The 13,102-nt window shown below is 42.3% G+C and overlaps 1 protein-coding gene across 5 annotated transcripts in view; it reads left to right on the top strand.

The window, feature by feature from the left end:
- Positions 1–253: 253 nt before the first annotated feature.
- The window catches only part of SCML2 (Scm polycomb group protein like 2), a 118,912-nt gene continuing 106,063 nt past the window's right edge, over positions 254–13,102 (top strand). For 2 of the 5 annotated variants that reach the window (XM_063634992.1, XM_055268030.2), the window contains exon 1: positions 254–520. The gene's annotated coding sequence lies outside the window, so the exon portion shown is untranslated. Of the gene's footprint in view, positions 521–542; positions 862–13,102 lie in introns of those variants that run through there. The other 3 variants (XM_055268033.2, XM_063634991.1, XM_063634990.1) reach the window with 2 other exon arrangements.

The following is a 13,102-nucleotide window of genomic DNA, read 5'->3' as shown; positions in this document are numbered from 1 at the left end:
TCCCTGCTCCTCGAACTTGCTTGAGTTCCGAGGGAAGCGCCTGCTTTCTAGGTGCGTGGCCAGGGTGGGTGGTGGCCAGGATTCGAAGGCGACAGCGAAGGGGAGCGAGTTCCCGGGATGGAACTTGACGCGGAACCCGGGGTTCCATCGAGGGTCTCCCCACGGCCTCGGGTGCTTGGGCTGCGACTGGTTTTTCATTTGGCGTAGGCGTGGGGGATAGGAGGCAAAGTGCCAAGGGCTTTCCCGGGCTCACAGTGTCTCACGGTCCGCCACTGCCTGCGGTGGCGCTCGGCTTGACCCGGGCTTGGGCCCCGCACGCGGCGGCGGTCAAAGGGCGTGCTCGCGGCAACCGCAGGGCACGCGGGCCCGCCGCGCGGGGGGCGGGGCGGCAGTGGCGGTTGCGGGGCATGCGCGGCTCCGCGCGCGGCTTCTCAAACATGGCGGCGGCGGCGTGAAGCTCGGTGCCGGCTCGCGCGATCGGTAGGACAGAATTTCGTTGTTTTCACCGACGATACTGGAGGTACGTGGTGATTCCGGGCCCCGTAAAGAATGGAGAGGCGGAGTTGTCTCACGGACCCTGACCGTTGTCCGTGGGCGGGCGGGTAGAAGCCATCAGCGCGCGTCCCGTGAGAGGAACGCCCCCTTACGATCCCGCCGATGTCCCATCTCAGCTCGGCCTCGCGCTCCGGTCTCCCGCCCCCGGCGCTCTCCGCGGACGCCCCTCAGCCGCTCTCGCGCTTCCCCTCACGCCGCCCCGGGCCTCTTCGCCGCCGCGGGGTTTGGGCGCCCGGCCGATAGCTTCCATCCGTCCCCTCGCCTGCAGCGCGGACAGCGCCCTCCGGCGCATCCTCCCTGTCGTGGGTAGGGCCGGGCCGGGGCCTGGGGGGCGTCACCGTGGGCGGCGGGGCCGAGGAGGGAGGTAGACTTTGTCTGGTCTGGGCTGAGGTAACTTTTGGAGTTTGGGAGGGAAACGTCGGCCCGGAAGGATGCGCCTGTGGCGGCGTGCGGGCGCGAATCCTGGTGCCAGGTGCGCGCCGCCGGGCTCCTGGTGGGGGCTGGGGGCGCCGGTGGCTCACCCTAGCGGTGCAGCGGGACCGGAGGGCGCGTCCCGTCCGGGGCTGGCGGGGAGGCGAGGGGGGGCTCTAAGCCTCCTGAGGGGCGGAGAGGCGGCCTTGCGGCCTGACCGAAAAAAAGTTGCTGCCGTCACTTAGAAACAGTCCCGAAATGGTTTCTTACCTTTCTCGCTTTTTCCATCTGGATCGTGCTTGCGCCCCGTCCAGGTGTGAAGAGCCGGAGGGAGAATGGGTCTAGGCGAATTTGCTCGATTTTGCGCCTCGAGGTTGTGCATAGATAGCTTCCTGGGCCGACTTGTAATTCGGCTCCCCCAACCCCCAAATGTTTGGGCAGCACAAGTATTTACTTACAGGCTCCCATTTGAGACTATTGATTTTTTAAAAAGAGGTTGTTAAACATTTGTCAAGCATCACAAAGTGTGATTGCAACTTGAAATTTGCCTCTTGTTTGTAAATTAGGAGATTAACGTTTATGACTTACTTTGGGGCATCCCTGGAAAGTTAATGGATCGGTTAGTGGGGGTAAACTGAGGCAGGGAAAGTGAATACCTTGCTTATGATCATATGATTTACAAAACTATTGGAGATAGTTGTTTTTTTCCCTGAAACAGCTTCAGATGCTGCTACATTTTAATGCCCCCAGAGCTATTCATATTTCTGTTTTGAGGGAAAAGTATTTTAAGATGTACAACATTTATGGAGTACAGCTGCCTATGATGAGCAATTGTTTTATAACAATGGTTCATAAACGCATATTTAATTCTTTTCAATAACAGCGAGGGAAATGTTTTTCAATAATGACGATTTTGCCTTTTATTTTTCTTAATTACTCATTAAATAAAGTATTTCCAATTGTGAGTGTGCTTTCAGGCTGTTTGTGTTTTTTTTTTTTTTTTCTATTTAATGGGAGGAATGTGAAAATAAGCTTTTGGAAATGAATCCAGTGGGATTTTTGAGAAAAGATTGAGTTTATGAGTATTCATTCACCTGATGCCTTGTATTTAGCTTTATCTATAACCTTCAAAACAGTTTGATAGAATGTAAAGAAAAAACACCATTTAAACTGGCTTTGAAAGTTTTGAATGAACTTTATATATATATCATGCAGCCATATGAACTTAAGGGTGTATACTTGTTTACCCCAGAGAACCTGATTTGCTTTGGAATTCGTAGTTGGAAAAAAGATTACTGTAACTCTACTGCATTATATGTGCGGATGCTTTAAAGTTGATAGTGTCATAACATGTACAAAAAACATTGCAGTCAGTCTAAAAAAGGTGTATCAGTTTTTCTCATGAGGTGGTTGATCAGTCCTTTTGATTTATGATTCCATCAACACATCTTTATTAAGCACCTGTGCCGTCTTTACTGTGGAGTTCAGTTTATTCAGAGCCCACTATGTGTGTTAATTTCAGGGTGTTTAAGGCTTTCCACCCATAGTTTATTCCTGAAAATTTCAGGGGGTTATAGCTAAAAAAAATCAATATGAATGTAGAACAAGTATTCCTTTCATTCAAAGGGCGAACTCGAGAAGTCAGCATTTTTGTCATAATTCTCCAAACAAAATTCTGAGTGTAACTGCAAACTATTTCTGACTTACGTGATATTAACTTTGTGATTTTTTGGTTAGGATTACATAAAGCTATATATTTTCATGAGATTATTTTCTGGTTCAAATAGATAACATACTGGTTAAGCTTGAGGGGAAAAATGAGTTGCTGGTATAAATAGAAATCAGTATGTGCTCTGGAGATTATTTTTTAATACTAAGCAACTTCTATTACTAAGTAGTTTAAGCTGTAATTAAGTTTTAACTGGTATTTTAAAGCGCTTTGTTTTTTCAAAATATTGCAGAAATCTCTGAGCTCAGAAATAACAAATAAGGGTTATGATCGTCAGCTATAAGCCAGATGTGACTCTTATTTTCTTTTGGGCTTGTTCCTTTTTAGCTGCCTGCCTGTTCCTCCCAGATGCTTCCTATCACCCCTCTTCCTGCCCCTGTTCCCTTTGCTGTTGGTGTCTGTTTCCGCATCAGTGAAATGGTCAGGGTAATCCTTTGCTGCCTCACTGAGAAATAATTAATGATGGTAAAGTGCCTTGAAAAGGCTGAGTAAATACCAAGTCTTTTGAATTAACTTGATGTAGCCACTTGTTCCATTTAAGGAAGAGCCAAATCCCAATTTTAGTTTGAGCTCTTGGGGGTGGGAGAGAAAAGTTTCACTTGACTGTTTTACTGCCTTTCTTTTTGGGTTAATAGCAATGACTTTTGTAACTCTAGTAACTGGAACATGGGTGGATACAGCAGTATCTGCCTTATTAGTCACCTCTAGTCTTTTTTTTTTTTTTTTTTGCCTGGTTATCCTGTCTGCCATTTTTCTCCCTCTATTCTCATTCCACATGTGAATAGAAATCGGAGGTTGTCTCTATTAGCTCCCCTCTCGGGGTGGGGAGGGTAGGTCTCACTGTCTCCTCATAGTCATATTCCTGATTTTTAGGATATACAAGAACAAAGTGGGCTCTGCCAGCTATCAGCCTTAGAGCTATGAGCTGTGGTGCAGAGATTAGTCTGGCATTGCCAGAAGGTGTTCTGTAGTTTGCAGTGGGCAAATCAAGCATCCCTAATAATTTTAGAACTATTATTAATGTCTTAGAATTACTACATAATACCTTAGAATTTGAACTGATTGTTGATTGCAGGAACTAAAAACCTGGACATTTTGAAAATGGCAAATGTTGGTGATTTTTTTTTTTTTTTGAGATGGGCTCTCGCTCTGTTGCCCAGGTTGTAGTGCAGTAGCGTGATCTCTGCCCACTGCAGCCTCTGCCTCCTGCGTTCAAGCAATTTTCCCACCTCAGCCTCCCGAGTAGCTGGGATTACAGGGGCGTGCCACCATGCCCAGCTAATTTTTGCATTTTTAGTAAAGACGGGGTTTCACCTAGTTGGCCAGGCTGTTCTCAAACTCCTGACCTCAGGTGATCCTCCCGCCTTGGCCTCCCAAAGTGCTGGGATTACAGGTGTGAGCCACCACGCCCGGCCGTGTTGGTAATTTTGAAAGAAGAGTTTATACCCTTCCCTGGCTTTGGGGCTTAATATTCACGATCTCTTTGTCTTGGGGAAATAGATAAAAGAAACCACTGGTGTTTATCTTAGATTAAAATGGCATAATTTATACCATTATATGAATACTGGTATAATTTAGTGGTAAGTACATTTTTTAGACTCTTAAGTACCTTAGGTTTTGGTTGCCATCTATAAAAAGAGTTTGTGGTAGTTCTTTTTTGATACAGAGTCTTGCTCTGTTACCCAGGCTGGAGTGCAGGTGCAATCTCGGCTCATTGCAACCTCTGCCTCCTGGCTTCAAGCGATTCTCCTGCCTCAGCCTCCCGAGTTGCTGGGGCTACAGGCACGTACCACCACACCCAGCTATTTTTTTTTTTTCCAAGATGGAGTCTCGTTTTATCACCCAGGCTGGAGTACAGTGGCATGATCTCAGCTCACTGCAACCTCTGCCTCCCAGGTTCAAGTGATTCTCCTGCCTCAGCCTCCCAAGTAGCTGGGACTACAGTCGTGCGCCACCGAGCCTGGCTAATTTTTGTATTTTTAGTAGAGATGGGGTTTTGCCATGTTGGCCAGGCTGGTCTCAAACTCCTGACCTCAGGTGATCCATCCACTTCTGCTGCCTCCCCAAGTGCTGGGATTACAGGCATGAGCCACCGAATCCGGCCTTTGTTTTTTTTTTGTTTTTGTTTTTTTGAGAGTCTTGCTCTTTTGCCCAGGCTGGAGTGCAGTGGTGTGATCTCGGCTCACTGCAACCTCTGCCTCCTGGGTTCAAGCAATTCTCGTGCTTCAGCCCCTGAGTAGCTGGGATTACAGGCGTGCATCACGATGCCCGCTAATTTTTGTATTTTTCATAATTTCTGTATTTTTAGTAGAGATGGGGTTTCACCGTGTTGGCCAGGCTGGTCTCGAATTCCTGGCCTCAAGTGATCCTCCTGCCTTGGCTTCCTAAAGTTCTGGGATTACAGGTGTGAGCCACCTCGCCCTGCCAATGGTGGTTCTTAAAAATAACTTGAAAAAATTTTAGAAGCTATCAAGATTTGAAATGTGTATATGTTCTTTGGTTTTCATGAGAAAGGCAATTTTGTTTATTTTGTCATTATGTTGTCTATTTCTAAGGTTATCTTGGCAACCGTAGAAATAATACTGTTTTGTTTTTTTTTTTTTTTTTTTTTTTTTGAGACGGAGTCTCGCTCTGTTGCCCAGGCTGGAGTGCAGTGGCACAATCCTGGCTCACTGCAACCCCCGCCTCCGAGGTTCAAGCTATTCTCCTGCCTCAACCTCCTGAGGAGCTGGGATTACAGGCGTGTGCAACCATGCCCAGCTAATTTTTAAAAAAATAGTTTTAGTGGGGACGGGGTTTCACCGTGTTGTTCAGGCTGGTCTCAAACTTCTAACCTCAAGTGATCCACCTGCCTTGGCCTCCCAAAGTGCTGGGATTACAGGCGTGAGCCACCGCGCCCAGCCTGGAGAGGTTTTAACATAAGCAATGGAGATATCTTATTGTGTGAAAAGTGAAATATTTGAGGATCCTGTAGCAGTGAGTATGATGGTACTGTTCATCTTAATATCATGATCATTTGACCTAGACTACATGAATTCCTTATTTGAAGAGTTAAAACCTATAGAATAAGCTGTGAGTAAAGACCTGGGAAACTGAAGATAGCATTTGATTACCTACTACTTGTGACCTGTGTTTATGGCTACGGCTCTGCCCCTTCCTAAGTTTATAGGAGCAAATTGTTGTAAGAGGGGAAAGAGAGTGCCCACTTTTAGTGGTAACGTACCGTTGTAAACTTCAGAAGGGACAGATATATTACAATTCTAGGGCATACCTTGAAGATGCTTTCATTTCTCAGAGAAAAGTTTGTGGGGCTCTCTTTGGTTGTGTTTAGAATATACATTTGATTTTTCTCAACCTCTGTTTCTCATAAAGATTAACTGGTGGCTAATTATAGACAAACAGCTCCATTTGTTTGGTATGTACCTTATAGCCTTGACATAGTTTTTTAAGTGTATTGACAAAGTTCTTGTTTTTTTTTTTTTTTTTTTTTTTTGTTAACATTTGGCCACTTTTCCTACCTTTCATCAGTTTTAGCTGGTTTAAGGTTTGATTATATATTTATTTTTAAATGCTGAATCAAATGTGTTTCTTCTTTTCAGTGCTCTTCCTCTTTGAATACAGTTGGAAACATGTGCCTTTTGCTATGAACTGTTGCTTTTTTTCTTTTGAAATACTTTTAAAAATGTTATTTGGACTATTTTTCTCTTTAATGTTATTTGAAAAGCAGTATAGTCAGTATTAATTTTTAACTAACGATAGAGTTTCATAAATCTGTTCAAATGAAACACAGCATCTTTGGTCATTAAAAGAATTAATATATAGTAGGCAATAATAAGTATATTTAGATATTGTTTGGTTTTAGATTACTTTAGAGACTGAGATTTTTTTTGTGTTGAAATTTGAGAAGTTGTAGAAATATTTGAATGGGTAATTTGCTGACACCTGCCTCGTGTTTGAGGTATTTTCAAGGATGTTTAGTTTTCTGGTGTCTTCAGATTGTGGTTTATTGCATGCTTTTCTGCAGTCTGTTGTCTAGTGGGGATTGTTGTTGTCATCATTTCCATTATTTCTTGTAGGGCCGGTGTTAGAAACCATAAATCTAGACTGCAGTGATAATAGGAACAGCCTGTAACCAAATCCAGTTCTTTTGTCAAAATGTTGCACCATTAGCTGCCTGTAGTAAATTGACATGCCCTGCCATTAACTCAAGTCCTTCACAAAAGTCAGTGGGTAGCAGGTCTTTGGGCAGTTAGCCTGTAGCTGTGCTTTAAAACCTTAGGAATTTACAACTATAAACTGGGATTTTGGCAACCCTTGACTTGTCTTTCATTTATCTGTTTTCTGACATAACATACTTCTTCACTAAATCATAGCTTTCACATAAATCATTTTAAAATTGCAAATGATAAACTTGCAGTTTTTTTTTGGGTAACTTAAATTAGAAATTTTTGAAAATAGTTAAGCCTTCTTAGGTTTGTTTTGACACAGAAAAAGATTAATTACTAATTTGTTGGGGTGGACTTTACTAAAGCATAATTTAAAATTGCTCCTTTAGAAACCTTAATTTCCTCAAGAAGGCTTGATTTGATAAATTGTTGCTACCAAAAATGTTCTTTGATTTTAGTTTTTTACAGATTTCAGAAATATTGAGATGAAAATGTTTTTTTTTTTTTTTTAAGACAGAGTCTTGCTCTGTCACCCAGGCTGGAGTACAGTGGCATGATCTCGGTTCACTGCAGCCTCCGCCTCCCAAGTTCAAACAATTTTCATGCCTCAGCCACCCGGGTAGGTGAGATTATAGGTGTGTACCACCACAGACGGGGTTTTGCCATGTTGGCCAGGCTAGTCTCAAACTTTCAGACCTCAAGTGATCTGCCCACCTCGTCCTCCCAGAGTGCTGGGATTACAGGCATGAGCCACTGTGCTTGGCCCAAAAATGTTCTTTTTTTTTTTTTGAAATGGAGTTTTGCTCTTGTCACTCAGGCTGGGGTGCAATGGCACAATCTTGGCTCACTGCAACCTCCGCCTCCCAGATTCAAGCGATTCTTCTGCCTCAGCCTGCCAGGTAGCTGGGACTACAGGTGTCCGCCACCACACCTGGCTAATTTTTGTATTTTTGGTAGAGACGGGGTTTTACCATGTTGGCCAGTCTGGTCTCGAACTCCTGACTTCAGGTGATTCACCCGCCTCAGCCTTCCAAAGTGCTGGGATTACAGGCGTGAGCCACCGCACCCGGCTCGTTCTTTCTTAATATTGATTAGTCTTAATTCAGAGATAGAATTTTAGTTTTAAATGTAATTACAATATTAGAGTTTAGTGTTTTTCTGATTACTTTTATAACTATGTCAGAAAATGTGACATTTGATTATTTACTTGAGTGAATTGAGTAGATACTTGTGGAATCTTAAAAGTGATGACTCATGTTCAATTCGACAAAATTATGTATGGTTATACAATGGAATATACACTTTTTCTATCCTATATTAGGATAATCACTATTACCAGAAACAAAATCTTAGTTGAAAGAGAGCTCTTCTCTTGGTCAAAGAAAAAATACATAACTACAGTGTATTTTAATTAAATCAGTTTTTTTTTGCATTTAGGCATAAATGTGAAATACTTCTTGAAACAAAATAATAAACTATTTACAAGTTAAAAACATAAAGGTGTTGTTTTATGCAGTTAACTCAGACCTTCCCCTTCACGATAAAGGAAAGCGTTTTTGTTTATTCAAGTCTAAAAGTAGTGTCTTTATAATAAGATAGATTTTAAAAGGAAAAGAACCCTTTCTACCTGTGCTATTTAATTAATCTCTGGTAAATTGTGTATATATAATAACTTCCATCACTTATTCCAGCATTTTCTTTAAAACACCAGCAAACATATTTGTGAATCTCTCTTATCCTTGAAACGTCTTATACTATTGATAAACTCAAGGGGATATGATGAAACATTTTTTTCAGTAGATTATTTTGTGAATAGAGACTTGGCTTGTCCTTTCTTTTTTTGGTGAATATTGGTTTAAAGCACATGTTTTAGTTATACCTGTTATGTAGTTGGCATTTATAAACTGAATTCTATAATGGTAACTCATTTATAAGGAGCCTGTCTTTTTGAGACCGTGAACATCCTAGAAAGAGATAAAATTCAGAGTAAAAAAAAAAAAAGGCCAATCAACTTCTGAGAAAGAGATATTGGAGGTGGGGGATTGTCTCAGATCTCACAGAATTTTCTCCTTGGCCCATTGACTTAGACTTGTGTGTAAATTAAGACAGCTGATTTGATATTGCAGGAAGGAACAGAGAACAATGACAGCCAAAAGAAAAATCTCAGCCGAGCGCTGTGGCTTACGTGAGCCTGTAATCCCGGCCCTTTGGGAGGCCAAGGCAGGAGGATCATTTGAGCTCAGGAGTTTGAGACCAGTATGGGCAACTTAGTGAGCCGTCGTCTCTACTAAAATTAAAAAAAAAAAAAATTAGTTGCTGAGCTTGTTGGCACATGCCTATAGTCCCAGCTACTTTGTGTGTGTGTGTGTGTGTGTGTGTGTGTGTGTCGGGGGTTGGGGGTGTGCAGGGGGTGTGCTGAGGCAGGACAGTCGCTTAAGCCCGGAAGGTCAGGCTGCAGTGAGCCCTGATTATGCCACTGAACTCCAGCCTGGGCAACAGAGACCCTGTCTCAAAACAAAGAATAAAAGAAAAATTTTATCAAAAAATTGTTTTAGGCCATGCATGGTGGCTCACACCTCTAATTCCAGCAATTTGAAAGGCTGAGGCAAGAGGATTCATTGAGCCCAGGAGTTTGAGACCAGCCTGGGCAACATGGAAAAACTCTGTCACTACAAAAAATACAAAAATTAGCCAGGTATGGTCGTGTGTGCCTGTAGTCCCAGCTACTAGGGAGGCTGAGGTGGGAGGATCACCTGAGCCCGGGGAGGTTGAGGTTGCAGCGAGCTGTGATCACTCCATTGCACTCCAGCCTGGGTGATAGAGAGACCTTGTTTCAAAAAAAAACCAGAAATTGTTTTTAAAAACCACAATATTCTGGTTCTATATAGTTTAGATACAAGCAGCCTATAGCACAGCAGAGTTTACTCATTCAGCAAACATTTTAGGGACCCTAGTATGTGATAGACACTGTGCTCGTTACTCTGAAGGATATAAAGAAGAACTAGATGTGATACTGCCCCCAGGAGCTTATTGTCTAGCAGGGGAGAAAAGGCACTTACACAGTTAAACACAACAAAGGCAGTTTTAGCACAATGGTTAAGCATTCATGAACCTAGATTCAAATCTAGCTGGGTGATCTTGGGCAGGTCTTTGAGCCTCAATATCCTTAACTTTCAAATGAACATTAATGGACATTAATAACAGTATCTACTCTGCAGGCTTGTAATAAGCTTTAGATAAGAAAAAATACATATATAAAAGCCTTAGCGTAGGGTACCAGGCATTCATTAATAGCAAGATCTCAGTAAGTAACAGATCTGAGTAGTAGTATCACTGCTGCCAACACCATCATCATTAGATCTCTGGGAACATAACTTTTGTTTTCTCCTGCCCTCATGGATCCATTTTGTCTAGGATATCTGTTATAATATCTCCTTGTATTAGTCTGTTTTCACGCTGCTGATAAAGACATACCTGAAACTGGGCAATTTATAAGAAAAAGAGGTTTAATGGACTTACAGTTCTACCTGGCTGGGGAGGCCTCACAATCATGGTGAAAGGCATGTCTTACAGGGCAGCAGATGAGAGAATGACAGCCAGGTGAAAGGTGTTTCTCTTTATAAAACCATCAGATCTCCTGAGACTTATTCACTACCATGAGAACAGTGTGGGAGAAACCACCCTCATGATTCTTTTATCTCCTACCGGTTCCCTCCCACAACATGAGGGAATTATGGGAGCTACAATTCAAGATGAGATTTGGGTAGGGACACCAAACCATGTCACTCCTTATTTCTCCCTTTCAAAGCACATACAGTGTATTGGAGCCTTGTCTTTTGGCATTTGACAAACCTCGATTTAAATCATTTTTCTTTCACTACCAGCTTCCTGATCTTGAGGAATCAAAATAACTTGGTAACTGATAAGACAGAAGAGGAGGGGAGTCAAAGATTACTTCTAATTCAGAAAGATGGAGGGTTTGTAATGCTTTTAAAATAAAATGCAGAGGAAGAGGAGCTCATTTTGGATGGCAAGAATTTGGTGGTTTATGTATTTATTATTTTATTTATTTTTTTTTTTTTTTAGAGACAGGGTCTCACTATGTTGCCCAGGCTGGTCTTGAACTTCTGGGCTCAAGCTATCCTCCTGCCTTGGCCTCCCAAAGTGCTGGCATTACGGGCATGAGCCACTGCACCTGGTCTTTTAAAAAAATTTTTATTTTTTAAGTTTCCCATGAGTCATAGGGAATGAGAGTTTGGTTTCGTATTTTTATTATTTTTTCCTTTTCTTTCTTTCTTTTTTTTTTTTTTTTTTTTTAATAGAGGCAGGGTTTCACTGGGTTGTTCAGGCTGGTCTTGAACTCCTGAGCTCAAGCAATCCTCTTGCCTCAGCCTCCCATAGTGCTGGGATTACAGATGTGATTGTAATCCGGCCCAGGTTTTTTTTTCCTTTTCTTTTTCTTTTTTGAGACAGAGTCTCGCTCTGTCACCCAGGCTGGAGTGCAGTGGCGCTATCTCTGCTCACTGCAACCTCCACCTCCCGGGTTCAAGCAGTTCTCCCTGCCTCAACCGCCCGAGTAGCTGGGATTACAGGCACCCGCCACCACACCTGCCTAATTTTTGTATTTTTTAGTAGAGACGGGGTTTTGCCATGTTGGCCAGGATGGTCTCGATCTCCTGACCTCGTGATCCACCCGCGTTGGCCTCCCAAAATGCCGGATTACAGGCGTGAACCACTGCGCCTGGCCGTATTTTGTTGATTCTTATGTTCTCTCAGGTTGAAATTCTACAGTTGCATTCATTTTATAACATCTGACCAATGGCCTAAAGTTGAAACAGGCCTTGGGAAATCTCTCTCTCTCTCTCTCTTTTTTTTTTCCCTAGTGAAATTGAACTGAACCTGGAACCTGGGAGATTTCTTGCTGTCAGATTTGTTTAGTTCCTGTCCTTGTCAAAATGTTTGCCCTTACTGAAGATCACTACTTTTCAGGTAGTGATCTTTAATTAGAGACTCAAGGTGTAGCTTACCTTATCTTAAAAACAAAACAAACAAACAAAAAAAAGGGAGGTGGGGCACACCAAAGAAAAAAAATAAAAAATGAAAAAGGGAAAAGAAAAAGAAAAAAGCCCTCCAAACAAGAAACCCCAGAAAATAAACAAATAATGGAAAGGCCCTGTAATCTTAGAATTATAGACCCATTAGTTTGCTAAATAGTACTTTAAAACTGTTTTTCTCAACAGATTGTAGAATTTTCTCCAGAATCAGATAAGAGTAATGGGAGTTTTAGGCTTAATAATTCCACTATTAATCACTGTTTACATTGTTTAATTGTGTTGAGAAGATGGTTTAAAACAAGACTTTTCAAAGCATTTGTTGATCTTTTATCAGCTCTTAATTCTGTAACAAGATACAATATGCAAAACAAATGGTTGTGTAAAAGATTGTCCATACTTGTTCAGAGCTTCTAGATACAACTGCTAGATTTAGTGTAACTGTAGGCTTTTTTTTTTTTTTTTTTGAGATGGAGTCTTGTTCTGTTGCCCAGGCTGGAGTGCAGTGGCATGATCTCGGCTCACTACAACCTCCACCTCCTGGGTTCAAGCAGTTCTCCTGCCTCAGCCTCCTGAGTACCTGGGCTTACAGGCGCTCACCACCATGCCTGGCTAAGTTTTGTATTTTTGGTAGAGATGGGGTTTCACCATGTTGGCCAGGCTGGCCTTGAACTCCTGACCTCAAGTGATCTGCCCGCCTTGGTCTCCCAAAGTGCTGGGATTACAGGCGTGAGCCACTGCGCCCGGCCCAACTGTGGTCTTTTGGTAAGTGAAATTTCAATGTCAGACACTATGAAATACTGTTAACCTAACCTTTTTATTTTTTTTAAGGCTTATATTTGAATGTTTTTTCACACAGTGGAATTGCTCCTAATATGCATTAAGTGAAGCAACTTCTACTCTTTATGTTGCCAAAAGCAAAAACAAAAGCCTGAAGCTTTTAACTTTTTTTAAAACCAAATTTTTTTCTCCCATGTATCAAGGCGAGTTACTTGAGGGTCTTTTTTGAGCCTTTCTTATAATGCTGAAGCGGGTTCAAAGTATACTGAAAGCAAAGATAAGCTTTTTTGCAGTTTTCCTTGCAGACTACCACTGTGGAAATGTGTTTCTAAAAGAACATCAGGCTTCTAATTTTTCCCAGAAAGAGCTGTGCTGTCTGCATCTATTGCCACCATATTTTTCTATTTGAG

The sequence above is a fragment of the Symphalangus syndactylus genome, chromosome X, assembly GCF_028878055.3.
Source record: "Symphalangus syndactylus isolate Jambi chromosome X, NHGRI_mSymSyn1-v2.1_pri, whole genome shotgun sequence".
Classification (NCBI taxonomy): domain Eukaryota; kingdom Metazoa; phylum Chordata; class Mammalia; order Primates; family Hylobatidae; genus Symphalangus; species Symphalangus syndactylus.
This window is presented reverse-complemented; position numbering and strand designations above follow the sequence as displayed.